General features: G+C 40.6%; 1 protein-coding gene across 2 annotated transcripts in view; it reads right to left on the bottom strand.

The window, feature by feature from the left end:
• The window catches only part of LINGO2 (leucine rich repeat and Ig domain containing 2), a 766,946-nt gene that overhangs the window by 328,491 nt on the left and 411,961 nt on the right, over nt 1-26,494 (bottom strand). Inside the window, exons 3-4 of one of the 2 annotated variants that reach the window (XM_073345578.2) lie at nt 22,358-22,432; nt 14,260-14,329 (exon numbers count right to left, since the gene is read on the bottom strand). The gene's annotated coding sequence lies outside the window, so the exon portion shown is untranslated. The remainder of the gene's footprint in view (nt 1-14,259; nt 14,330-22,357; nt 22,433-26,494) is intronic. The other variant, XM_073345577.2, reaches the window with a different exon arrangement.

The following is a 26,494-nucleotide window of genomic DNA, read 5'->3' on the forward strand; positions in this document are numbered from 1 at the left end:
ATCTCTCTAAATTGGGCTCATTTGGAGCTCTATCACTGGTCCTGATATAGAGTAAAGTTAATGTTCCCCTGAGCAGCACACATTACAATAGTACCTCTCTAATTTCCACTTGGCTAAACCACACAGTCCCTAATTTGCATACACAAAAAATTATGATCTCTGCTCGTTTCTCGGCAAAGATATTACAGCAAGGGTGCTGGACTTAGGTCTTCATTTTTCTGATAGAACATGCTACCATATGTTCATTTGAGGACCATAAAGTGTTATCAAATAAAACTAAAAACTACACTTGTCAAAAAATAAACCAAGTTCCCTTGGGATAGAGATGTTCGCTTTCTCAAAAAAATTGTGCTTTTCTGTATTTGCATACTTCATCAAATTTGATAATAGATAAATGATCTCATGTTATTGGTATAAATTATTTTTATTTCAATTAAAAAAAAAAGCCTGCCATAGGCTCTAGGGGCCCTGTGAATTTTATAAAAGTGATAGAATATGCATAAGAATAGCCAACCAGCAAAGTACACAACTAAAGAATAAGCTGTTCAGTAATTATGTACATTCAATGTGCATATACCCCAATCCTCAGAAAACCCTGTCTCTCCCATTCCTGTCATCAACACTCACAAATGCACAAGGAATAGATTCATAGATATTAAGGTCAGAAGGGACCATTATGCTCATCTAGTCTGACCTCCTGCACAACACAGGCCACAGAATCTCACCCACCCACTCTAAAGTGGGCACTGTTGGTTAGCAAATGCTATTGCTACTCCTTGGCCTGAGCAGTTAGCTAATGTTCAGGCCTTGGTGGGTTCTTTCTGTTAGGAGGGGGAAACGGATATGAGTCAGGTATTTCTTTGGTACAATCCTGGTTATTTATGAAGAAAGCACACAGAGTCTAATATCCCTGAGTATAGTAGGAACAAATGGTTTCCTTGCTCACATTTCCAAGCCTACCTTTTCAACCACTCCTGTGCCCCAAGAAGCTTTGTCTCCTGGCTTCCTCCCAGGGCCATTTTCACCACTGTTTCCCTTGTCTGCTGCTCTTTTTTCTCTCTGGTTGCTTTTTGCAGCTCTTCTGCCTCTGCATTTCCAAGACCTGCATTTGCAGTTGGTCCAAAGGAAATCCCTCTTATTCTCCCTGAGTTAGGTTCTTCTCAGGCCTTCTCACTTGGCCAATGCTTTGGGTGGTGGCTTCTATTGTTTCAGCTATCACTACACAAAGGGATATCTATTTGCTCCTTCATATAGCCTGAATGAAAGATGTTCAGTATACCCACTGGCTATAACCTGGTCTGTAGCTGATGGCAGCCATTAACACCTTCCAGCATATAGTAAAAGTCGAAGCGTTTTGATAAATTTGCCATCTAAAATTTCAAGGAGATCAATGCATTACAGCAGAACATTTCGATTTCGTCCCATCAGCCTTTTCCAATGGAAAACTGTTCTGTTACAATTTTTTTGATCAGTTTTATGTACAAGTTATTGGCCTTCATGCAAGAATTGCTGGGTAACATTCTCTGGCCTTTGTTACACAGGAGGTCAGACTACATGATCATAATGGTCCCTACTGGCATTAAAATCTATGACTAGAAAGGTTAGGAGAGTGACAGGGATATAGGAAGCAGTAAGAGTTTAGTAGTGCTAATTCCACCCCCATGTATAGATATGCCCTAGGAATTATTTAGGAGGTTTTATGGTGTGTGTTATACAGGAGGTCAAACTAGATGATCAAAATGGTCCTTTCTGGCTTTGGAATCTATGGTGATACAAACTGTTTTCAGGGTGCGTTAAGAAAAAGATCAAGCATTATGGTACTAAAAGCCATCCTTTATGCCAATAGGAAGATTTACTATGAATTTACTATCTATAAATTATTTTAAAATACACCTAATAGAAGACTGCTTTTTCAGCCACTGGAGTCACATAAACATGGATTAACCGGGCCCCATCTCACTCAGGCCAGCACGAAAAGCCATCATGGATAGTTGCTCATGCAGAGACATTGCAGAGCCTACTTTTGGCATTTGTTTAGGTATTGAGTCCCCTTTCATGCCTGCACCTTACCTGTGTAGCCACTGCCCCATAAACCTAAACAAGCACGACTGCAGTGCAATGCATGCCTCACTACATTCTGTGTTTGTCAACTCCAGAAGCCAAATGGTCTGTAGCATCTATGTTCTGCAAGACAGCAGCCTTGTTCCAATTAAAGTAACAGACAAGCTGTGAAGGTGGAACTGGCAGAGTTTATTCTCTCCTGGAGCTAAACAGCTCTGTTTTTGTCTTGTGGGTTGCTTTTTTTTTTTAACCTCCTTATTCCTCAACTTTTTTCTTAGAAGCACCCCAGGAAATTAAACAACAGTTGGGGTTAATGTAATGTTAACTTTGTGAAATCAAGTACTCAGAGTCTTCAGTTCCAAGATGCAGATCTTTGACACCTTGTAAATTCCTTTGGACCTGTTGCAGTGGTGCAAAAACTGAGAGCTGGCTTAATGCAGCAGCTAAAGATTCTCTGATCAAACAGGGAGTCCTCACAGCCTTACCACCATCCATTACTTGCCAGGGAGTCCTCACAGACTTACCATCATCCATTACTGGGGTGGGCTAGGAGTGCGCCAGGGAGCTGTAATACAATCACCTAGCACAGCTGGGGATGAAGCCCAAGGTTCCCATTCCAATATTAACATATGGAGTGTGTGCTACTCCTTTTATTCCCCCTTGATAGACACAAATTTCAGGGTCTTATTGATGTATGCAATACATTGTTTGCAATGTTGTTGCAGCTGTGTTGGTTCCAGGATATTAAAGAGACAAGGTGGGTGCACCTTGTCTCTTTGTATACAATAGGTGCATTTAGGCACTGCATGAATGGGCAAAACTTCAGGCATATGGGTAGTGACATGGAGACTCTTCACATGAGTGAAGTTAATCACATACACAAGGCTTGGCAGGATCAGGGCTTAAAGGGCTCTTTCTGATTTTTAAGCTAGGCTAGTTTTCACAGACACTCCTTACTCTTAAGGTGGGGAGTGCTCCAAGATCTGTAATGAACATTTTAAGTGCCCAAAGTATTTTAACTACACAACAGATATTATGCAACCTGGCTGAGTTAGCAATGCAGTGAGAAACTCCAAAAGTTAATGTTTCTGATTTTTCAGTGCTTTACTTTTCCAAATTAATATTGGATGGATATTAATATCCTTAAGGATGGATATAAATACTCAGTTAAAAAGAAACTATCTATATGGAGAGAAAGAGAGAGAGACAGAAATAGACGTAGATATGCATTATACAGGCAGGTATGAGGGGAAACACAGGAAAACCAAAACTCTGAAAGGAAATAAAACCACACTGAAACTCCCCAAAGGATACACAAACACAGAACAATCTCATTAGTCTCAGTTGTGACTCCACAATGAGAAACTATGGAGCAGCAGAAATGTTGGGACCAGATGCAAAAATTAATCAGCTGAAACCATCTTCATATGCTTCAGTGATTACCATGAAGGTAATCATTTCTTTCCCCCTGTTCTTATGCAGATGAGGATGGGGAGATTTGATAACGTTTTCCCAATTCACCCATTCAGAGCATGTAAAACTACCGAGCCAATTATTATTACTATTATCAATCAATAATACCAACTAGTTTGGGAGAGGGAAGGGATACATTGTTAGAAAATATATAATGGCTTGAATCTGGTATGACACCTCTATTGCCAGTGATTTATCATCTATCATCACGTGAAAAAAGTATTAACACCATAGGTGACCAAATGTTTCTAATTTTTTCCTAATCTAATGTGTTTTCCCCCCAAATGTCCAGTCTATTTTCTATTGCACTGGGAGACTGGGCATGAATGCCATGTGAGATAAAACAGTTACAGATAAAAACAAAACATTTTGATAGTGAGAACCCCCCCGACCCACTGTTTTTTCAAAAAAAATTCCAGCAAAATTGACTGATGTTGTGAAGTGTTTCACTTTCAACGGAACCACATATGCCAGTGGAATATAATATCCCCTGTTTTTCTCTGACCAGCTGTAGTCAAAATCCTGTTACACCTGGAGACTAGATTTTGACTACAAGCAGTATTCCTAAAATAGTTTCTGGTCCCAAGGGAATTATAAATCTTTACTACTTTTTTAAAAAACAAAAACAAAACAAAAAACAGAACCCTACCTAGACAAAATGTTTCATGGTTCTTCCAAATTTGGAAGTTCTCAGGAGTAGTCACAGAAAGAAAGAAAGAAATAGAATTTGTATTTGTGTGATTCTTCTGAAGCTACTGCACTTTTGCAACTCAGTGGGGAGGTTTTACTTTCCAGTATCCTGACTCATGACTACTTTGTATATTTAAGTCCAACCTATGTGATCTGGGAGGGATCTAAATTTGCCATTGCAGCAGGGCCTCAGTGCAGGCGAATCCTGTAGCTTTTTATAGTCATAAGGATGCTCCCATTGATTTAAATGGAACTATTCATCTGACCGAGGGATGAAGGACCAGGCTGTTTTTCCATGGACAAATCTTGGTTCCAAAGCTTCATCTCTTCAAAATCCTCATGATGTTTCATTTGCAAATATGCCTGATTTGCAGAGATCAGATGCTAATCTGGATCTGCACTTCCTCAAAGACTTGTTTTGATCTGAAATTTTGGATCAGACTCAACTCTAGTTTCATTATAATGGTACAATACAAACCACTGCAAAATCAGGAAAGGAAGAGATCTACTTCAGAACAAAAAATCCTAGAAGTAGCAACCCTACCTGTGCAGTCTTGGGTTCCTGAGCCTCCATTGTCTAGAGTGATTTTTAACAAGTTACAATGAAATTATGATGCAATGTAAAATCCTCAGATGATGTAAATCAACATACCCTCATTGACGTCAAGTGAATTACACTCATTTACTCCAGATGAGGTTCTGGCCTATGCTTTGAAATGTACAAAATTTAACAAATACACAGTTACTGGAAGCAGAAAGCCTTCATCTTGTTGTCACTAACAAATTTTTACTATTATCAGTACAGGATTTCAGAGGTTGGAAATGGCCTCTGTTAACCGCTTTCTAAGGGCACTCTTTTGCCCAGAGAACCAGCTGTTATGTTGAGAGAGAATGTGTGTTCATGCACATAGGCACAGGAGAGATTGAGGCTAGGAAATAGGAACACCATACTCATCTGCAGAACATAATAGAGTAATAAATTATTCCCACTGAATATTCTAATTGTGTTAATATTTGTTTCCTCTCTGGAAAGTTGATTAGGCACATTTATTGCTGGAATTTTTTGCTGCATCTTGGTAGGCTAGACATAAATTTCATTTTCACTGCACTATTCTGACAACAGTCACATATCCTTAAAGCAGGACTTTCACACAGGAACAAACTTGAAAAGATACAAGAATAAATTCATTGGGCTAATATGCTCTGCCTCACATTATTGAAAATATCAGTATTTGCTTCACAGCTCATTTTCTGTACCTAAAATATCTATGGCCTTTTTAGTGTGCCCAACTGCAATCATCTATTATCTGCCTGATACTGCAGTGTATTCATAATCCTGTGTTTATGGCATCAGTCTGATCCCTTTAGAATAGCCATGATATAAGAAACTTGCCATTCTGAATACATGCCAGGGTCCAGTGAGAAAAGAAGATGGGTTTGCAAGAGAGAAAGCCAGTCTGCTAAGAAAAAATATGGAAAAACATAAGAAAGGTAAATGAAAGTTTATTGGAAAAAATCAAAGAAGAAAGGAACCTGACCGAGTAAGTGTAAAGAAAATACACAATAAGAAATGTCTATGTTTATATACACTCTTCGGGCAAAGGCCAGCATTCGTTATTTAGGCAATGACCCTTTGACTTCAGACTTCCCTTCTGCTGCAAATAGGAACTCTAGAAAAGTAGCTGGGTTACTCTGTTGTGGTCCCTTGAGTATGTTAAGGCTCTCAGTTTTGTCTCTTGACTCACAAAACACATTGTCAGAATAGGAAAGTTAAGGGGAGAAAAGAAATACTTTGGAGGAAGATGGAGAAATTTTATGATGCATTTTATTATGGACATTGGGTTTGGGAAAAAAAGCCATGGGTTAGGGAAACAATCAAATCTTATCCTCTTGTGTTAAATATACTAAGAGTAAAGGAAACAGAAATAACAACATCTAGTGCCGAAAATGCTACATTTTGCTACAATATCCTCCCCCAAAGTAATCTAATTATTCAGAATATTGACTTCTGAATAATTATGACCATGAGCCTGGTATTTCCCCACAAGTGAGCAAAAAAATCCTCCCTACATATGAGACAAGCTCAGAAGTACCTCATTTTCTTCCACAATACCCGAAGCCAAGCCCAATGCCAAGTCACAAAGAAGCTTACTAAAGAGTTACTTTAATTAAAAACATAAAAGGATTAATATACTGAAATACTGAATAATCACCTCAACAGGCTAATAAATTAGTCATGTTAAATTATATAGTGCAAGCTTAAATCTTCACTATTGCCAGCAATTGCTGTCAATATTGCCATTTTGCCATCGAGAAAGAGCTAATTTATGTACCAGTTCTAAGAATAAAACTTCTTTTATCAGGTATTGTAAAAAGGATCAGTATTGTGCACATATTTCACCTTCATAGTTTCCTTTTCCCTTGCACCATTTCTGATATATATATATATATAGTAAGAAGGGTTGCTGGAGGCATAAATTTTGATTAGTAACATAACTCAGCTAAGCACTCTCTTTGAAAAGAATTAGCAATCCAGGCAGGGTATCACAAAGTGCATTTCAATGAGAATACTTTACAAGGCAAATTACAAAGGAGACTATAATTACCAATTTTGAACAATGTTTTTCAGGTTTTTCTGTAGATAGGGAGAACTCTGTTGGGAAAATTGGCTCAGTGTAAATTTATGAATTGCTAAGCCTGCTTCTCTGATACATGAACAGTGAATCACCCTTTCAATCTTGGTTCACAGCACATGCACCATATGTCAGATGTCTCATGTGTGCTTATAGTTTGTGATAAAAAGGTCTCTCAGGACTTCCACTTTTTTAAAGTTGATCTGGAACAAAGACTTCTGTACCAGGAGCCAGACATTATTTCAAACCTAAGCCAAATATTCTCCCAGTAAAAGTTGATAATGGAATATCTTTTTATTTAAAAAAAACAATTGGAGGGTAATTTAATTATGAACACGTGGTTAAACAACAGCAACTGTAAAATACAGAACATGACCATCAACAAAACATGAAGTGACTGAAGAGGCAGATTAATATCCCAAAGGATGTCACCGCTCTCATGCTACTGGGCATAAGCTAATTGCTTCAGGGTTCAGGAAGAAACCCTTTACTGCCCAAATAGTGAAGTGCCCCTGGCCTTACGCTGAAGCATTGGTTATTGGTCACTGCTGGAGACAGGACACCAACGTAGATGGCTCAATGGACTGATGAAGAGCATCAGATCTTATGTTCTTATAGAGTAGAAAAGAGTCCACCAGAGAGGACTTGTAGCAGAAAAACAAAGAGCAGAGTTAAATCTTAGTCAATCTGTCCATTTTGGGAGATTCTCTGCTTCCAACACATGAGAAAATAGTGCAGCTCCATACCTGGTAAAGAGTTAATACTAGAATAGGAGGAACAAATCTGAGAATCCTGTATTCTGGGCCATTTGAAGACAAGGGCCCCAATTCAGCAAAACACATGCTTCTACTTAAACACATATGTAAGTGTTTTGCTGAATATGGATGGAGTTAATCACATGCTAAAAGTAAAGCAAGTGGTTAAGTGTTGTGCCAATTAGAGCCCAAGTACAGACATGATCACCTAAATATCTTATTGCTGTGTTGGTGATGGTCATGGGTAAACCCTGAGCCTCTGCCAAAAAGGCACTTTTTAAAGAGCAAGAAAACTTTAGCTGACCGTGAATATACATGCAAAGATAAAGTGGGGGGAAGAAGAGAGGGGTCTAAAATGAAGAGGCAGAAAATACTTCATCGTTGAAAGAGATCTTCCATGAAAACAGCTCAATAAAAATATAATTTAAAGGAGATGCACAACACTCCATACACAGCTTTAAACACCTCTTTGGCGCATAAGATTGAGACATTTGATGAACAAAGTGTATTTGTGAATTGGGGAATTTACTCAATTCAACTAGATACAGAAGAAAGTCTCATTGATCTTAAGAGGAAGCGGAGCAGCAACTGCAGATGGAACTGAGAGAGCGACAACGGAGTATCGGAACAAAAAGTTAATTGAACGGGATAGCTGAAAAGACTTACAATAGGACACAAAACCTGTGACCTCTAGGTTGTTGTCATGACTCTACTGAACACCATTAGTGGTTAAAACTAATTACAACTGAATGGTTGTTCAGTGGCATATGTAAAATGTGTCAGTTTATCCTAGTTCCGTGTCATTCATGTGCACTTCAAAAAATCCACGGTCACAAATGGGGCATCAGTTGCAACACAGACGCCAAGAATTTAACTGTATCATGTCTACTAATGACATTTCTAGGAAACCATCCTTTCAGCACTTCCTTCCCCCCAGTAGGAATGTGTGTGTGGCCTCCCTGAACTGTGCAGAAAGTAAAGTTATGGGGAAGATCTGATCTGCTGATTGTGATGGAGGAGTAAATTTTTGGGGGAAGAGAGCTTGGAAATCTGGCCTCTCTCCTATGACTGGGGTCAGACTGTGATGCTTGCTCCATGGCAGATGGTGGTCGTACTCGTGGTGAAGTGTGTGCATGTCTGTCTCTGAATGGAGAGGAGAATATATATTGTTAGATGCCTTCATTTCTCATTTCCTTGCTTTTGAGGTTGTGTGTTAAGTAGGCTATGGCGTGCAGAAGCCTTAATTTATACACACCTAAATGTATGTGTGTATGCAGCGGCAAGTCTAGATCAACTTGGCAAGAGCAAACAGGACAATACCCACTTTTGCCAAAAAAGTTGGGACGCCAGGGACTGTCCCGGCTGAAACAGGACATATGGTGACCCTAATCATCCCTCCTCTCTGTCTCCTCTCTCTTTTCTTCTCCCAAATGGTCTTCTCTTTTCCACTCCCCTCCCCTTTTGCAAGTCCCATCCTTCCTTTCTGAGCACTCATATTTTTCCTGTCTCTTTTGTACCTCCTCCACCACTCAGCCATACTGTTTGCACAGAATCTTAAAATTACATTCTCATTGCTGCTCAGCTGCCTCTTCATCACCGTTCTAAAGTGGCAGATCAGAGAGCACCTGTCCTCTCCGCACAGCACCACTGATTTACACCACTTCCTCTTCTGAAGGGATGATCCATCAAAGCCTGGAAGAGGCAGCCCTCACTTGTTAGTGCAAATACATGAAAGTTGGCAGGGAGACTAGAAAATTTGAGATATATCATAAAGTATCACATAAGTTAGAGAATCCCCTGATTTTACTTTTTGCTTAACTGTAAATCCTAGTCAGTGTGAGTTAGCACAGCTCTATTGACGAGAATGTAACTACACTGGTTTGCACCTGCAGAGAATCTGGACCAAAATTCATTCCCCAAGCCTCTACAAAATATGGAAATGATACTGATAGGTAGAGCTGAGCTAATAGCTGATTTTTTGGTTCACTGGACTTTCTGGGGAGAAAGAAAAAAAAAAAGAAGAGAGAAGCAAAACAGGCTTGCAACACACCAAATTTGAAAGTTCTGAAAAAGTCCGGCAAATCAAAGCATCCATTTCAGGTTTCACTAAACACATTGTTCAACTGAAAATGTTTTGTTTCTGGGCATTTTAAAAGAGATAGTTTCACAAAATGGTCAGACACGGAGGTCTTGGCGGTGACTGTGCCCTACCCTTCTTTATATCCAATAGCCGAGAACCACACTGAAGAAAGGATCTGAACGCAGGTCTCTCTCCTCTCAGGTTAGCACCCTAACCCCCAAGCTATAGAATCATTCCCACTTTCTCTCCACTCCTGCTGATATTTTATACAAAGGGGAACAGATTCAAGAGGAGAGATTTAGAGAGATCCAGCCCAGAAAAGTCTGTAGACTGAGGGGTGACTTGTAATCAAATCTCTGCTCCGGAGGAGGATTTGTATATGGGTCTCCCACAAACAAGGTGGGTACCCTAACCACTGGGTTAAAGTTTGTTTTGGGGGTAGCACCATCACCTCCCATTTTGTGACTCTAGCCTACTGTCAACTTCAATTGAATTTTCGAGTGAATAAACTATTTGTCTGAAAATTTTTGCCCAGCACTACTTCTGAGTATAGTGCACTGGCTTCCAGAAGAATAATGTGGTATAGTGTCAGACTAAAGGAGAAACATTCATTGAGCACTGGACAAAGACAAACCTAGTCATGAACAAAAATTCTGTGGGCTAGATTCTGATACTCCTATTTTGGAAGTTAACTTATTGATTTAAATGGGCCTGCTCTTGGAATAAAAATTGCTAGTGAACAGGCATAAGAGTATCAAATTCTGGCCCTATACATTTCGTAATGTGAATGTGACTTTGAAGAAAAGCACAGAGGTAGCACTAAGATTTTAAACAAATTCCTCTTTTTAGAGACTAGTTATTTGTAAATCCATCTCTTCCACAGTATTCTTGTCAGCAAGTTAAAGAAGTATGGGCTGGATGAATGCACTATAAGGTGGGTAGAAAGTTGGCTAGATTGTCGGGCTCAACGGGTAGTGATCAATGGCTCCATGTCTAGTTGGAAGCCGGTGTCAAGTGGAGTGCCCCAGGGGTCGGTCCTGGGGCCGGTTTTGTTCAATATCTTCATAAATGATCTGGAGGATGGTGTGGATTGCACTCTCAGCAAATTTGCGGATGATACTAAACTGGGAGGAGTGGTAGATACGCTGGAGGGCAGGGATAGGATACAGAGGGACCTAGACAAATTGGAGGATTGGGCCAAAAGAAATCTGATGAGGTTCAATAAGGATAAGTGCAGGGTCCTGCACTTAGGACGGAAGAACCCAATGCACAGCTACAGACTCGGGACCGAATGGCTAGGCAGCAGTTATGCGGAAAAGGACCTAGGGGTGACAGTGGACGAGAAGCTGGATATGAGCCAGCAGTGTGCCCTTGTTGCCAAGAAGGCCAATGGCATTTTGGGATGTATAAGTAGGAGCATAGCGAGCAGATCGAGGGACGTGATCGTCCCCCTCTATTCGACATTGGTGAGGCCTCATCTGGAGTACTGTGTCCAGTTTTGGGCCCCACACTACAAGAAGGATGTGGATAAATTGGAAAGAGTCCAGCGAAGGGCAACAAAAATGATTAGGGGTCTAGAACACAGGACTTATGAGGAGAGGCTGAGGGAACTGGGATTGTTTAGTCTGCAGAAGAGAAGAATGAGGGGGGATTTGATAGCTGCTTTCAACTACCTGAGAGGTGGATCCAGAGAGGATGGTTCTAGACTATTCTCAGTGGTGGAAGAGGACAGGACAAGGAATAATGGTCTCAAGTTGCAGTGTGGGAGGTTTAGGTTGGATATTAGGAAAAACTTTTTCACTAGGAGGGTGGTGAAACACTGGAATGCATTGCCTAGGGAGGTGGTGGAATCTCCTTCCTTAGAAGTTTTTAAGGTCAGGCTTGACAAAGCCCTGGCTGGGATGATTTAATTGGGGATTGGTCCTGCTTTTGAGCAGGGGGTTGGACTAGATGACCTCCTGAGGTCCCTTCAAACCCTGATATTCTATGATTCTATGATTCTCTTTTTTGAGTAGAGGGAGATAGAAGGGCAATGAACTAGTGACATAGGGCCAGATTCTGCAATCCCTACACATGCTGAGTGGTACTTAGATACTGTCAACTGAAAATAGGTCAGATTCTAATCTTACATTATTCTGACAGTTAAAAGGGGCACTACCAGGTCAGTGTAAAGACTTTACACTCATATTAAGGCCCCTTTTAACGGTCAGAATAGTGTAATGGGGCCTTAGTATACACAAGAGTCTGGTCCCAAGGAAGTATTTCTCTGAGTAGGCCTTCCTCAATGTGAATTGGAATGCAGAATTGTATCCATAACAGGGCAGAAAGACGTTACAGAAAAAGTAAAGACAACCAACTGTTTGGTAAATACTGATAGAACGGGGGAGAAAACAAGCAAATGGAAATTGTAGGGTTATTTCCTGCTGGAATAACACCCGGGGAATGCTCTCTAAGGGATGTGGAAATCTAAGGATATATAGAATTTGATACATTTTAACATGAAAGTGCCAGGAAAAAAAAGAAAGAAAGAAAAGGAAAGCGGTTTTCCTCAAGGAAAGCTTAATATGCAAGTAAAACTGAAATCTTGGCTACCAAACTGATAGTATGTATTTACACTAGCAGGGTAAATAGTACAGTATAGCTAATTATAGTATTTACTGATTAAGTGTTCCCAGCTCACCCTCTCTCTCTTTCATTCAGATCAGTGTGCTTAAAAACAACTGACAGGAAAAGGTTAATGACTATAAATCATAATTACAGGTGCAAATGAAATCCTTATTACATGCTGGCTGTTTCACAAATATCAACAGACGTCCAAGGTCAGGACAAAATGTAACTTATTTTTACAAGCACAAAATGAAGGAAGATAAGCATTTGAAATTGGAGAGAACTTTACATGGCAAAATAATGTCTTAAGTGGCCACTTAGAAACACATTCCTTAAATGAAAACGATATATTCCATGATCTGTTGCACAGCAGTAGTTTAAATATCATTGCATATTCTTGTCGGTACTTTGCCACATCTTTTTTAAAAATCAAATTATTTTGTTTATGCTTTCAATGGTAATTGGCCAAATTCATCTTTCTGTGATTCCAATAACTTCAGTGGCATTACACCAAGGATGAATTGGACCTACTATGTTCTGTTCATGCTTAGTTTCTTGTTTAACATTGCAGTGACAAATGGCTATTGCAAAAGCACAAATCACATCTCCACTTGGAGTAAAGTAGATTATTTAACACACTAGTCATTTCAAAACGTACATATTGATATGTAGTATGAAAGAATGGCCTTGTGGATCAGGCACCAGAGTGGGACTCAGGAAATCTGGGTCCAATTCCTATGTAAGCCACAGACTTCCTGGGGAACCATGGCAAGTCACTTGGGGCCAGATTTTCAGGTGTTAACACCCACAGCTGGGACCACACTTTCAGAAGTGCTCAGCATCTAGCTCTCATTTTGAAAACTATGTTCATTTTTTTTCAAGAAATCAGTATCCAATATGCTGAGCTGTTTTGAAAATTTGGCCAATTATTTTTCCTATGACTTAAAGTCCTTCGACTCAAAATAGCCTCGCAAGACTCAATACCTCATTTATTTCTCTGTCCTTTACTCAAATTCTATCAGGACCTTGAATGAATCTTTCTCTAGTCCCTTCTTTTTGCTATTACTTCTGTTTAAATGCAAACATTACACATCTGTGATATGGACTTGATTTTACATGCAGTTAACTGAAACTTCTTCTCCTGTAAAGGAAATCTGTGATCTCTACCAGGGTTCCTATTCTGGGAAAATACACATATTGGGCAGAAAAGTGTCTTGACCTTCAAGTCTCTGCCTTTACTTTCTTTTTAATCGTTGTTCTGACTCCATCCTGCAGCCTATTTGGATAAGGCCACTCTCAGCCTTTTGCTTTAAGGGGAGGAACCTAGCTTTTAGATCAAACAGCTACTTACTGTGTCAACCTCTCAAAAGGTCACGCAAGCTGTGCAAAATGCTTTCCTCACCATAAATGTCAATATGAACACAAACTGTCATCGGTTCAAACTTTAAAAGCTACTCCGTGTGTGTGTGTGTCGGGGGAGGGGGGGCAAACATTTCTCACCCTGCACTGTCCGCTTTTCCATATCTTACTATTCATCAGTGTATTAAATAAAACAAATACGATTAGTGAGCTGTTTCTAGACTTGACATACAGCATATGCTGTGCTGTAATTGAGCTGTGTTATGTCAAGAAACAGATCATCCGTATTATTGTTTTATTTAAATACACTAATTTATTATGGGATGGATTCTACCTTTAGGCACAGGCCAAGCAAGGGCTGGTGTGTGAACTGCACTGTGACTTGAACACCCATCTAAGTCACAGTTCCTCACCTGCTTTCTCTTTACTCCACTGGGTCTATACTGGCAGTAAATTTCAATAGAATAGCACTGGTGAGCAAGTAGGATGGAAGAAGCTGTTAAGGTTCTGATTATTCCCCACCATAGTAGTAAGGACTTCTTGAGTTCATATCCCAGATCTGACCACGACTCTTGTTTCTGACCTATGGAAAATCACTAACCTCTCTGCCTCAGATTCTCCGTCTGGTAGAAGTACGCCAAATTCTTATACAGTGGTTCACATCAGATAATCTGAAAGCAGTTTACAAAGAGAGGTCAGTATTGTGGAGTGGCTTTCAAGCCAGACAGAGCTCTTCTTCAGGTCTGGGAAACTAAACTCCCAGACCTGAAGAAGAGCTCTGTGTAAGCTCAAAAGCTTTTGTCTCTCACCAACAGAAGTTGGTCCAATAAAAAAAAAGTATTACCTCACCCACTGTGTCTCTCTAATATCATGGGACCAACACTGCTACAACAACATTGCATGTAAGAAACATGGCATAAGAGACACTAATTTATCAGCACAGCAGCACTTAGACCCAAATCACACACTGGCAAAAGTGAGAATACAAGGAACTACAAAGTAACAGGAATGTGGCCTACACACTAGCAGCAGAGACAACATTGAGCACATACCAGGAAGAACACTCACAGCATCAGACACTGTTTAGAGCCCCTGTTAAGCAGCCAATAAGGGAAAAAGAAAAGGCTTTAGAGAAAGATGTCAAAGTCTACATTGACCTTGCCCTGGCAGCAATTCCAGCATTTGGCAGATGACTTCAGGAAATTTGAGATGAACAGCTAAAGGTTGAAACATGTAAGAAACATACTGAACTTTGCCAAAGAGAGCAGATTTGGAGGAGTAACTTCCAACAGACCTTTCACCATATTGGCAGGCCCAAAATGACCTTCACATGGTCGATGGTCTGTTTCTGAAAAGCCAGTACTTCAGAAAGTGATGCTTTGTCTGTGAAGGACACCAAGGTATAAACAAGTGCAGGGCATGAGCAAAACAATCTGTATGGTGGCCAAATCTGATTTCAGACTTTAGCGGAGGACTGTGACATATGTAACAAGGAACAAAAACCCAAACCAACCAAACATAACTCTACAAAGCTACCAGTAAGGACTTGGCAGTGGGTAGCAACTGACTAGTTTTTATGGAAAAGACACACATGCATTAGTGTAACTGATGACTTCTCCAGATATATTGATTTGGCTAGCCTTCATCAGCACAGGTAAGCCAGAAACCAAAGTCAATACTTGCAAGACATGGAATTCCTGAAGTCCTCATATCAGATAATGGGCCTCAATTTACCTCTGAAACATTCCCAGTATTTGCACAAGATTTTGATTCTGAACATCGGTACCAGTAGTCCACATTATCCTGCCCTCCCAGAACAACAGGGACGTAGAGAGCAGTGCAGACATTAAAAAGCCTTCTGCAAAATTCAGTAAACCCATGAAATACACCAGTGGCATCATGGTCAATACGCTTGCACCTGGACTTTCTCCAGCGGAGCTTGTGATGGCAAGATGACCTGTGGCACCAACACAGTTTAAATATAAGTATCAGAGGGGTCGCCGTGTTAGTCTGTATCCACAGAAACAATGAGGAGTCCGGTGGCACCTTAAACACTCACAGATTTGTTTGGGCATAAGCTTTTGTGGGTAAAAAACCTACTCCATGCATCTGAAGAAGTGGGGTTTTTACCCATGAAAGCTTACGCCCAAATAAATCTGTTAGTCTTTAAGGTACCGCCGGACTCCTAGTTTAAATCTAAGTGGTCCAACCTGAAGGAATTTAGAAAACAGGATGCTGAAATAAAAACTTAGCAGCAATAAAACTTCAACGTTCAGCACAGAACATAAGTGTTACCTAAACTGACACCAGAGAACAAAGTTGGCCTCAACATCTCCCAGACATTTGGAACTGTTCTGAACATAGGGGAAACTTCTGGATCCCACCTAGTGGAAACTCTAGGAGGACTTCTCCAGAGGAACTGGATTCATCTTCAGTATTTCCCCACATAACAAAGGGGATCTGCCATGCAGGTACTCTGTGAGTAAGTGAGCCCCCTCCCACAGGCAGCCCCACATGCAAACTCAGCAGAAGTGAGAACATGCTCTGGAAGACAAATCAGACCACCTCAAAGACTTGATCTTTAGAACACTGCTCAGGACTATTTAATATATAAAGAAGGGGACATGTGGAGTGGTTATAGTTCCTGGTCTTCCACAGTCACCAAAACAGGATCAGAATGTATTGCAGGGGGGCGCTTAATAAATAACACACATTTCCAGTTGGGGAGTTCTCTAGTTACTACTTTTGGGATGGCTCTTTGTTTTGATCTCCACACACTACAATTATCCCAATTTTACAGGTGGGGAAACTGAGGTACAGAGCCATTCAGTGAGTTTCCCAAGGTCACCAAGCAGGTCTATGGCAGAGCCAGGAACAGAACAACCTAGGTCTCCTGAGTCCCAGTCTAGTGTTCTATCCACTAGGCCACACTGCTGCCCTATAAAAAGGGTATACTAATCTACCTCATAGGGGAATTCCGCCACCCTTCTTCACACATAGAACTCTACTCTTCCAGTAGTCCCAGCAACTGGGGTTGCTCACAGAGTAAGGGGCAAAAATCTGACTTTATCTGTGCTAAGTATTATAATAAATTGGTTATTGTGTATGTGTACCACTGCCCTCTACTGGATTGAATTAATACTTCTCAACTGCATGGCATCACTTCCTCCTAACAGAGTTTTTTCCTTTAGGTTGAGTTGTGTAGAGTTATAGACCTTCACTTTTGGAGCTAGACAGCATTAATGCTCACTCACTGGGAAGTTGTATGTGGCCATGATATGCAAGTTGTGATGTTCCTAGATGCCCACGGGTTTATCACAGTGTTATTCATATTTCTCAATCTTCCAAAGCCCAAATGGGGATCAGCATGTGAAAGTGTGGGAGATGATGGACACAAATATTATTCACACAGGAAATTGGAGAATCTTCTTGTTGATGTAAATAACCCTTTGGATAGTATCAGGTTCGCAATTGTCTATTTCTGACATATGTTGCTTTCAGCAATAAAAGTGCGGGTATGCCAAATAACATGTATGAGAAATGTAGGTAAGCTTTGGGATTAAAGTAAACAATGTCCCTTGGAAGACAGGACACAATGGAGAGGCACAGTGTTGTTGTTATTCATGGAAAATAAAAAAGTTTTAACAGTCAGCAAGAGAGAGAATTAAGTATTGAATACAAATGCAACCTTTTTCAAGAAAGCCTGATTTGCTAAATAGATTTTTTTGAGTGTGTGTTAAAAACCCCAAACAAACACACCTTTTCCATTTTGTTGTTGAACTCTTAAAATGATAAATTACAGCAGATTTGAGGGAAAAATAGTTATCTGAAGTACTCTAGAGCATTTTTCCATTTTATTTCAAACAGAACATTAGCACAAATATAACACTGGTATTGTGCAAATTTTCTTAAAAATTTCAGGGTTATTAAGCTCAAATGAGCAGGTTTTTGACAAAATAGTCTTTCTATAGAACATTCAAATTGTCTTCCTTCCATACTGAGCCTAGGAGTTTAAACAACGGCGCTTGTGCAATTGGGGAGACCTTATTCATATAACTAACAATGAAAATAATGTAGCATATTCAGGAAGGATATTTCTGGGCCAGTCTACAAGCTTGTCTATATTCAGTGTTGTGCCAGTTTAAACTTAATTGTGATTTAAGCCAGTGCTGCAAAAAAGATAACAAACAGGCCATGTTGATGTTCTTATTTTGGTTTAAAGCAGGTTTAAGCTACGCTTATTTTGATTCAACTTAAATAAAATAAGAACAAACAAACCAAACTCTAAAACTGAAATAAGAAGGTCTACCCAGGGTTTGAACCAGTTGAACTACACCAGTGCAAATTTGAGGGTAGACAAAGGCTACCAGTGCTACTATACAACAATAAGCAGGGACACACTCCTGAATTCAAACATTCTTTTTCCTTTGTGAAACTAATAGAAGTACCATGAAGGCCACTTATTCAGCCCTTGGAAAATGGAAATGCTTCAGTCACTCTGAAAACACACCTCCAGCAGCACTGATTGGCTCCAGAGAGTTTCCTTCAGCCAGTCAAATAAAAAAGTTAGAGTTTTGAGAGAGAGAGCGAGAGAGAGAGAGCAGCAGGTTTAAAAAACAAACAAAAGGAAGTACTTTTTCACATAAGTGCTGGAACTAGGGGTGATGCCCCATCCCCTGGCTTAATGTTGTTTCCATTATATACACGGTTTACAGTTTGGTTCAATAGGTCTTTACAGCCCCACTCTACAAATTGTTCCACCCAACATACTGTTAAGCTGTGGAATTCATTGCCAGGGGATGTAGTAAAGACCAAACTATAATGGGATTCAAAAAAGAATCGGATAAGTTCATGGAGAATAGGTCCATTAATGGCTATTAGCCAAGATGGTCAGGGATGCAACCCCATGCTCCGGTTATCTCTAGCCTCTGACTGCTAGAAGCCGGGAATGGATAACAGGGGATGGATCATTTGATGATTGCCTGCTCTGTTCATTCCCTCCAAAGCACCTGGCATTGGCCACTGTCGGAAGATAGGATACTGGGCCAGATGGACCATTGGTCTGACCCAGTCTGGCCATTCTTATATTCTTCAGTGAAAAATGGGAAACCTGCACTCACCTGAAATGAAGAGAGCCCAAGTTTGAGACATTAAATCACAGATGGAGATTGACCAGGAGTAGTCTGATTTGCAAAGTCTAGGACAGGGTGCAGGTGGAATCCAATCCCATTTTATAAAATAAAACAAAAGCTATAGGGGACACGGGCAGAGATAAATGATTTTACCTTGCCTATTTGTAAGAGCTCAAGTATGCTTCTTAGTCACAGTCCACAGAAAGGGAGCGTGCACAGTGATGCTGAACCATGCAGAAGCATTATACAAGGCACTGGTGAGTGCAGTTCTGGTCTCCCATGTTTAAGAAGGATGAATTCAAACTGGAACAGGTACAGAGAAAGGCTATTAGGATGATCCGAGGAATGGAAAACCTGTCTTATGAAAGGAGACTCAAGACGATTAGCTTGTTTAGCCTAACCAAAAGAAGGTTGAGGGGAGATATGATTGCTCTCTATAAATATATCAGAGGGATAAATACTGGAGAGGGAGAGAAATTATTTAAGATCATTACCAGTGTGGACACAAGAACAAATGGATATAAACTGGCCATCGGGAAGTTTAGACTTGAAATTAGATGAAGGTTTCTAACCATCAGAGGAGTGAAGTTCTGGAATAGCCTTCCAAGGGAAGCAGTGGGGGAAAAAGACCTATCTGGCTTTGAGATTAAACTTGATAAGTTTATGGAGGAGATGGTATGATGGGATAACATAATTTGGCAATTAATTGATCTTTAACTATTCATGGTAAATAGGCCCAATGGCCTGAGATGGGATGTTAGATGGGGTGGGATCTGAGTTACTACAGAGAATTCTTTTCTGGGTATCTGGCTGGTGAATCTTGCCCACATGCTCAGGGTTCAGCTGATCGCCATATTTGGGATCGGGAAGGAATTTTCCTCCAGGACAGATTGGAAGAGGCCCTGGGGGTTTCTCGCCTTCCTCTGTAGCATGGGGCACGGGTCATTTGCTGGAGGATTCTCTGCACCTTGAAGTCTTTAAACCATGATTTGAGGACTTCAGTAGCTCAGACATAGGTGAGAGGTTTATTGCAGGAGTGGGTGGGTGAGATTCTGTGGCCTGCGTTGTGCAGGAGGTCAGACTAGATGATCATAATGGTCCCTTCTGACCTTAATATCTATGAGTCTATGAGGCATTCTGTATATTTTTGAAATGGAGTCAGCAATACACAGAAATCCAGCTGCACCCAGACTACCTGTCTTTATTACCAACTCACTAATTAACATTGCAATTGACATTCAAATATCATATTGTTTCACAGTTTTTAAATCCATAATACTGTGAAAGAAAAATGATTTACCTTGTCCGTCTGCTATTCCTGAGATAGCATGTGTGCAGGATTTTCACTTCTGGGCCTCAACTACTTAGACTGAGACTGACACAACTTCCTTAGCTCTGATGTGTAGCTACGAGCCAGCCTGAGCCACCCCTGCCAAGTACAAATGCTCCCCCTGAATACTGCAGTTTATTCCTTTGCACAGGAGAGGCAGGTTCCAAAAGAATGAGGCAGTTCAAGATCCGCATAAAACTTAAAAAAAACCCCTCTCAAAAAAGTTAACTCCAAACTCTGGTAAAGGGGAGACACGTGGGTCTGGTAATCCTACAAGATGCTCTTTGCTGAGAAACAGAATTGAAAAGCAAGTATTTCCCCTTCTCCTAAGATACTATCTGTGCTGCATTTTCACTTCTGGGGAGTAAGAAGCTCAAGGGATATCCCCCAAACAAAAAAAACCCACCACTTGAAACAGACCCATTCAAATAATGGAAACAGGGTTTTTTAAAATCTATGTATCTGAAAGAGGATTAAAAGATGGCAGCGTTGAGGCCAGAGCTTGCGCTGAGCATCAATTCCCAGGGAGCAAGTGTCAGTTGCAGAAGATGTCACTGCTACACAGAACACTCTTACACCTGCTGACTCAGGCCAAGAGAAATGCCCCAAATCCCACAGAATCAGCTGTGAGGTAGCATCACACAACTGCACCTGATCTTCTATAAGGCCATTAAGCAAGTGCCGACTGCCAGAATCACCATCTCCCTCTCGTGCACATGAAAGAAAAAGGAGAAAGTCTGATACAGCCTCTCTCAGAGTCAGGGGAATGGGTCTGGGCCAGTGCAGGGGGTGCTGTCTTAGCCCTGGTGCTCCATCGTCTCATCTGACTCATTCAAAGCACTACAGGTTGATTTGTACAGCCCGAAAAGGAGTCTCCCTAGGTGACAGATTGGCACACCTCAGGTTTCTTCAGTCCTGGCAGTGACATGTGAGGTGTGCACAGCATCTAGTGGTTGACTCTGAGGCAGATCATGCAATGAAAATAGTATTTGGTCTATGCCATTTTTCTGCCATGCTGATGGGTTTGAAGTCACCGAATTTCCTCCTTGGATGCCACGGTTTACTTGGCTAGTAAAGCCAAGAAAACACTGAAGCAGCAAAAAGAAACACAAGACTAGCTAAACACAAGCATCAATGCAGCAAGACCATCAGAGCAAGAGCCTAGTGCCGAGAAATGTATAGAAGGTTGGACTAGAAAAAAAACTGGTTTCAGAACACTAGAGCGGGTGTCACTGCACAGAAGTGCCTAGAAGAGGCAACTAAATCTCTAAAGCAGAACATAGTGCCTGAGTGTCCGACCCACACTCCAAAATGCTGGAGACAAACCATCCAAAATGTGGCCACTTTAACAAGACCCGACTGGAAGGCAGGATGTTAAGAAAAGAGATACCCAACAAGGCATTATTTCAACAAAGCCACAGAAGGGTGGATGGGATACCGCTGCTGTGGGGGAAGCTCCTTCATCAAACACAGTCAAGAAGAAGCATAGTAGAACGTCCTGAGGACAGCATTTATACTTGGCAAGGGGTAGTATCTGAATACCAAGGGGGGGGTCCCTATTCTGAGAGCGGGTGAATCTGGTACTGATCGAGGTTTACGAGCACTGTACTGCATAGCTACATGTGGCTACCTTTGACGTTCTTGTGAATCCCTTTTAGGCCTAAAGAAATGCCACCTGAGCCTCTCGTGCTGTTCCGATGCTGTGATACCAGCTGTTTTGTCTCTCCAGATTATATAGAAATGGATTTAAATTCACTAGCTGCTACAGCCTGTCCAGAGACGACTTTAACCTTTAGAACTGCCTTATAACTTCCAAATATTGTGCCTTTCTAGCCTTGGTTTTCTGTATGGGTCTTTGGGTGCACAGTATCACAACCACTAGGTGGCCCAGTGTCCAAAGGGAGCAGGGCTACCATTCATAAATACACCTAGGCACTAGTCCCCCAGAAAGAGACAGCATCGTTTATACTGCACAACAGTCCTCCCTTCCCTAAATGGACCAGGGTGTCTGAGTTCTGGCGTCAATTATAAAATTGAATCTCTAGGAGCTAAGCCAGCAGCAGAGACAGAATACTTCTGTTTTGTTAAAAGAGAGGCCAGCTTTCATCAAGGATAAAATAGAAAGCCAACAATACGAGGGGGGAAATCTTTGTAACATCTGAGAGGTTATTGTAAACATAAGCAAGATCAATGATGGAAAAAATCACCATCAACAAAATAAATTAATCAAGACTTACCAGATTGAAACTGTGCATCACTCATGCTTCTGGTCCTCTGCTTCAGTGTTTCAAAATGTACATCTTCATGTCAACCTGATTTTAAAAAAAAGGAAAGATGACATTAAAGTCTTTAGAGGAAGTAACTTAGGTAAATAGGTCAGAAATCTTCCAGTGCATTAAAGTGACCGTTCATGTTGTTTCTTTCATTATTTTTAAATTTGTGAGGTTGAGTAGATAGCACACCTTAAGAAGTGCCCTTAAGCACTCGTCACACAGCCCAGTATAATCTGTTAAAGTTACATAAAAGGTCTCTCTAATGCTCCTCTATGAACCTATTTTATTAAATAATAGGAGAAGCTTTAGAACTCTTGTATTCTTAGACAGTAGGTGATAGGACCTGACATTTATGTATTGATGCAGATTATGAGAATAGATGCAGTCCTGGATGCTTCAATTATTTTCCAATGCCCATATGCTATTACTGCAGACGTGTATATTCTGAGGAAGGATTTCAAATACAGCTAACTCTGGTGCATTAGCAAACAACTGCGCTTTTCTTTTCGAACAACTAAATAAAGAGCATCAGAGATCTGAGGATACAAGAAGCAGAAACTGCTCACTAAGAATCTTCTGTCTTTAGGGTAGTTTTTGTAGTTTTCTCTCCTCTAATTGGAAGTAGGAACACATTAAGGGCTAAATTGATTATTTGGATGTTCTTTGGACTTTCTGAGTTGGAGGTGCTGGAAGAATTAGGGAGAGAGGATGTCTAGTGGTAAGGGCAGAAGCCTAGGACTATGGAGACCTGATTTCTATTCTCTCCTCTGCAATGGACTTTGTGTGTGACCTTGGGCAAGTCACTTTTTCTCTCTGTGCTTCAGTTCCTCATTTCTAAAGGGAGGGTAATAACACCTATCACATCTCTAAAGGGAGGGTAATAACACTTCCCTATTTCACATGGATGTTTCACATGGGAGGATACATACAGTAGAGTGTGATGTGCTCATATACCACTGTGATAGGGGCCTTTTAAATATAATAGGTCAATCAATCCAACCTGGAACATAAAACCACAAGCGGGTATCCTTTCAGCCTAAGTAAAGGGTAGCTGGCTTTCAAAGCCCAAATACTTAAAAAAATGGTTTCCTCCTTTCAATGGGTTTTGAGCTTGTTGTTGTATTTCCTGGCTGTTTTTCCCTATGCACTCAAAGGTTTGAGTTTTAGCTCCTGAATACTTTTCTCCAGCATAATACTGCATGTTGATCAACTGGACATGAATATTAATGTCACTACAGTACCGAAAGCTGCACTGCGGGAACCATTGTGTAACCTGAAGACAAGTAGAACCACATACTTCGGTGGATATTTGAGTATATTTGGGAGCCTTGGCATATACAGCCTGTTGATTAGGGTGGGTTAGGAAAATAGAATGGGTTTGTGTTCTACGTAGGAATACCAATGGCACTTCAATGTCCTCGTACTGTAACCTGTGTTACATCTAGTATATTCACCTCCCTTCATTATACTAATCACAAACTGACCTGATAGCAAAACTGCAAGAACTCTACTGCATTTATCATACCAGCCTTACTTATTTGAATGGGAGTATTTGTGGAGTAGATTGTTCCTGAAGATGAATAGAAGTGGCACTGGTGCTATATTAATCTTGCATCTGTAGGAGTGAGATTCTCCCTCCTTCCCTTATGGAAACTGGTACCTTAAATATCACTGAATTCAAATCCATCATTCACCCTGAGTAAATAATCTGGTCCAAAGCCATCTTGAGTGGCTGCCTCTCCCTGAAGCCTATAGTGTGATGCTATCACTCACACAGAGTGATAACATACGCATTCTGTAGTCCCATCCTCTTGACTTCAATGGGGCTATGTGTTCAGTAAGGTGATATGTGCTCTGATTAACCTGGGTGAAATTTTACTGATGAAACATTCCCCCCCCCAAAAAAAATAGCACTGAGCAAAAGTCACAAATTTACGTCAATTTCAGCAATCTGTTTTGTTTGAAAAAAAATCAAAACATTCTTATTTGGGGGGGCTATATTCACACGGGGATTCTCTCTGGCCCATTGACCATTTAAGTATTTATACAAAATGGAACAGAGTCAACAGGAGAGACTGAGAGAAGCCTACCCCAAAATAGCCTATAGCCTGCTAGTTAGCATGCTCATCCAAGAGGGGGATACCCCTGTTCCACTCCCTGCTCCAATGACAGTTAATTGTTTATACAAAATGGAGCAGCTTCAACAGTACAGCTTGAGAAAGACCCACCCCAGAATACCCAATATATTGGTGCTTAGGCACTCATCTAGGAGTGGGAGACTTGGGTTCAACTCCCTGCTGCAGAGCAAGGATTCAAACTTGGGGATCTCACATCCCAGGTGAGTTGCCCTAAAAACTGGGCTATTTGGGTAAAAGAGGGCTGCTGCCTCTACCACCACCTCTCCTTTGGCAAATCTAATCCTTCATTTTCTTTGCTTTTATTCAACCTATCACAATGTTCTGTCAACCTGAAATGAATTTTTTCCTGTCTTTTTCTATTTGATTAACATTTTTTAAAAACGGCTTTCAGTTTGACTTCAGTGGCCTTTATTTATTTACTTGTTGGAACTGTCAGAAAACCAAAAAAATCAGTCAGTTGGAGTCATCTATTAGGGTCACCCAGTCAGGCCCTTATTGTACTTGTTATTGGTTCTCTTGATTTTTCAATGGTTTTATTCTATTCCACGCTTTTAAAAATAGTTTCCCCTCCTCCCCACCCCAGTACATTTAAATGTTCCCTTTGGTAAAGTGCTCTCCAGCTCAGTCACGAGATAGAGGGGCAGATTTTCTCATGCACAAGAGCTATGCTTGGTGCGGGCGGAGGGGAGGAGAGGAATGTGTGTTAGGTAGCCATATTATTGGGGCCAGAAATTACTAACAGCTGCTGCTGTGCAACTTAAGTTGTGCCAATGACTTAGGGTCCTTAATTGACGATCAGTGGACGATAGGTGTAATGGAGCAGAGCTCTGCCACAACTTCTCCCTGGCTCAGCACCCACACCGGATACTGTGTTGGAGAGGTGCACATGATGGATGTTCAGCAGAGGCTCAGATGCACCAACAGGAAGTTTCTCTAAATAGAAGGAGTTTTCTACTGGCCACCTGTAGCTCCATTACAGACCCTTTATACCATTTGATTGCAGTAAAGGGGCTGTAACTGGTTTGAGACTCTTGTCCATGGTTTGGACCTTATTTGAGATATTTTCCCTAATTAATTTTAATATCCCTTTAAAAAGCATAACTTCTGAAATCTAACATTTTGGAAATAGCTTGTGCAGAATACATTAATTATAAATTACATAATCAGCCATGTATGCCCACTTGCTTTAAATTCATTCTCAACAATGTAAGTGTGTATTTTTGCCTTACTGCTATTACAATTTCAGTGCACACTTATACTCAAAGAGGGGTCAATCCTGATCTTGTAATTCTATTTTGGAAATATTTTGGACATCCTTCCATGTCTAGATACTGCTGCTTCTGTTTCTGGGTACAACAAATTATTCAGTTGAAATTTTGCCCCAGTCAAAAGCAAAAGCTATGAAGAAGAGTTATTTCTGGGCAGCTATTTTTGCATCCACCGAATCAACAATTTGGTCCTTAGCATAATTATTGATATTTATTAGGTCAATGAACAGTCTGATGTTTTTACATGAGTATCTATTTTGAATACATATCAAGTCTGGCAGAATGATTTCCAGTCTGTTTCATGAATGCCTTTGCAAATATTTTACTATCAGTATTAATCAAGGAGACTGGACGAACATATCCACATAATTCGACAGACTGCCTTATTTTAATGTTTTAGGAGGCTAGAGAACATCAGTGTTTAAAGTAATATATTTCTGTTAAAAATGACATTTTACTCACGAAACCCAGGAGGGACTCTCACAAGTTATACTACAGAGATTGGGGGCCCTAAAGGACCTTGGAATATTTTACAGAATTCTGTATAAAGTCTCTGAAGACCATGGGCCAAATTCAGTCATGAAAAATCAAAGTGAATGGAAAGGGTACATTGTGACTGCACACCTACCTGAGGGAGTAACTGACCCAACCTAACACCCACCTCCAAAATAAAACAAACTACAAATACATCCCTA

This window comes from Lepidochelys kempii, chromosome 5 (genome assembly GCF_965140285.1).
Source record: "Lepidochelys kempii isolate rLepKem1 chromosome 5, rLepKem1.hap1, whole genome shotgun sequence".
NCBI classification, from domain to species: Eukaryota; Metazoa; Chordata; order Testudines; family Cheloniidae; genus Lepidochelys; species Lepidochelys kempii.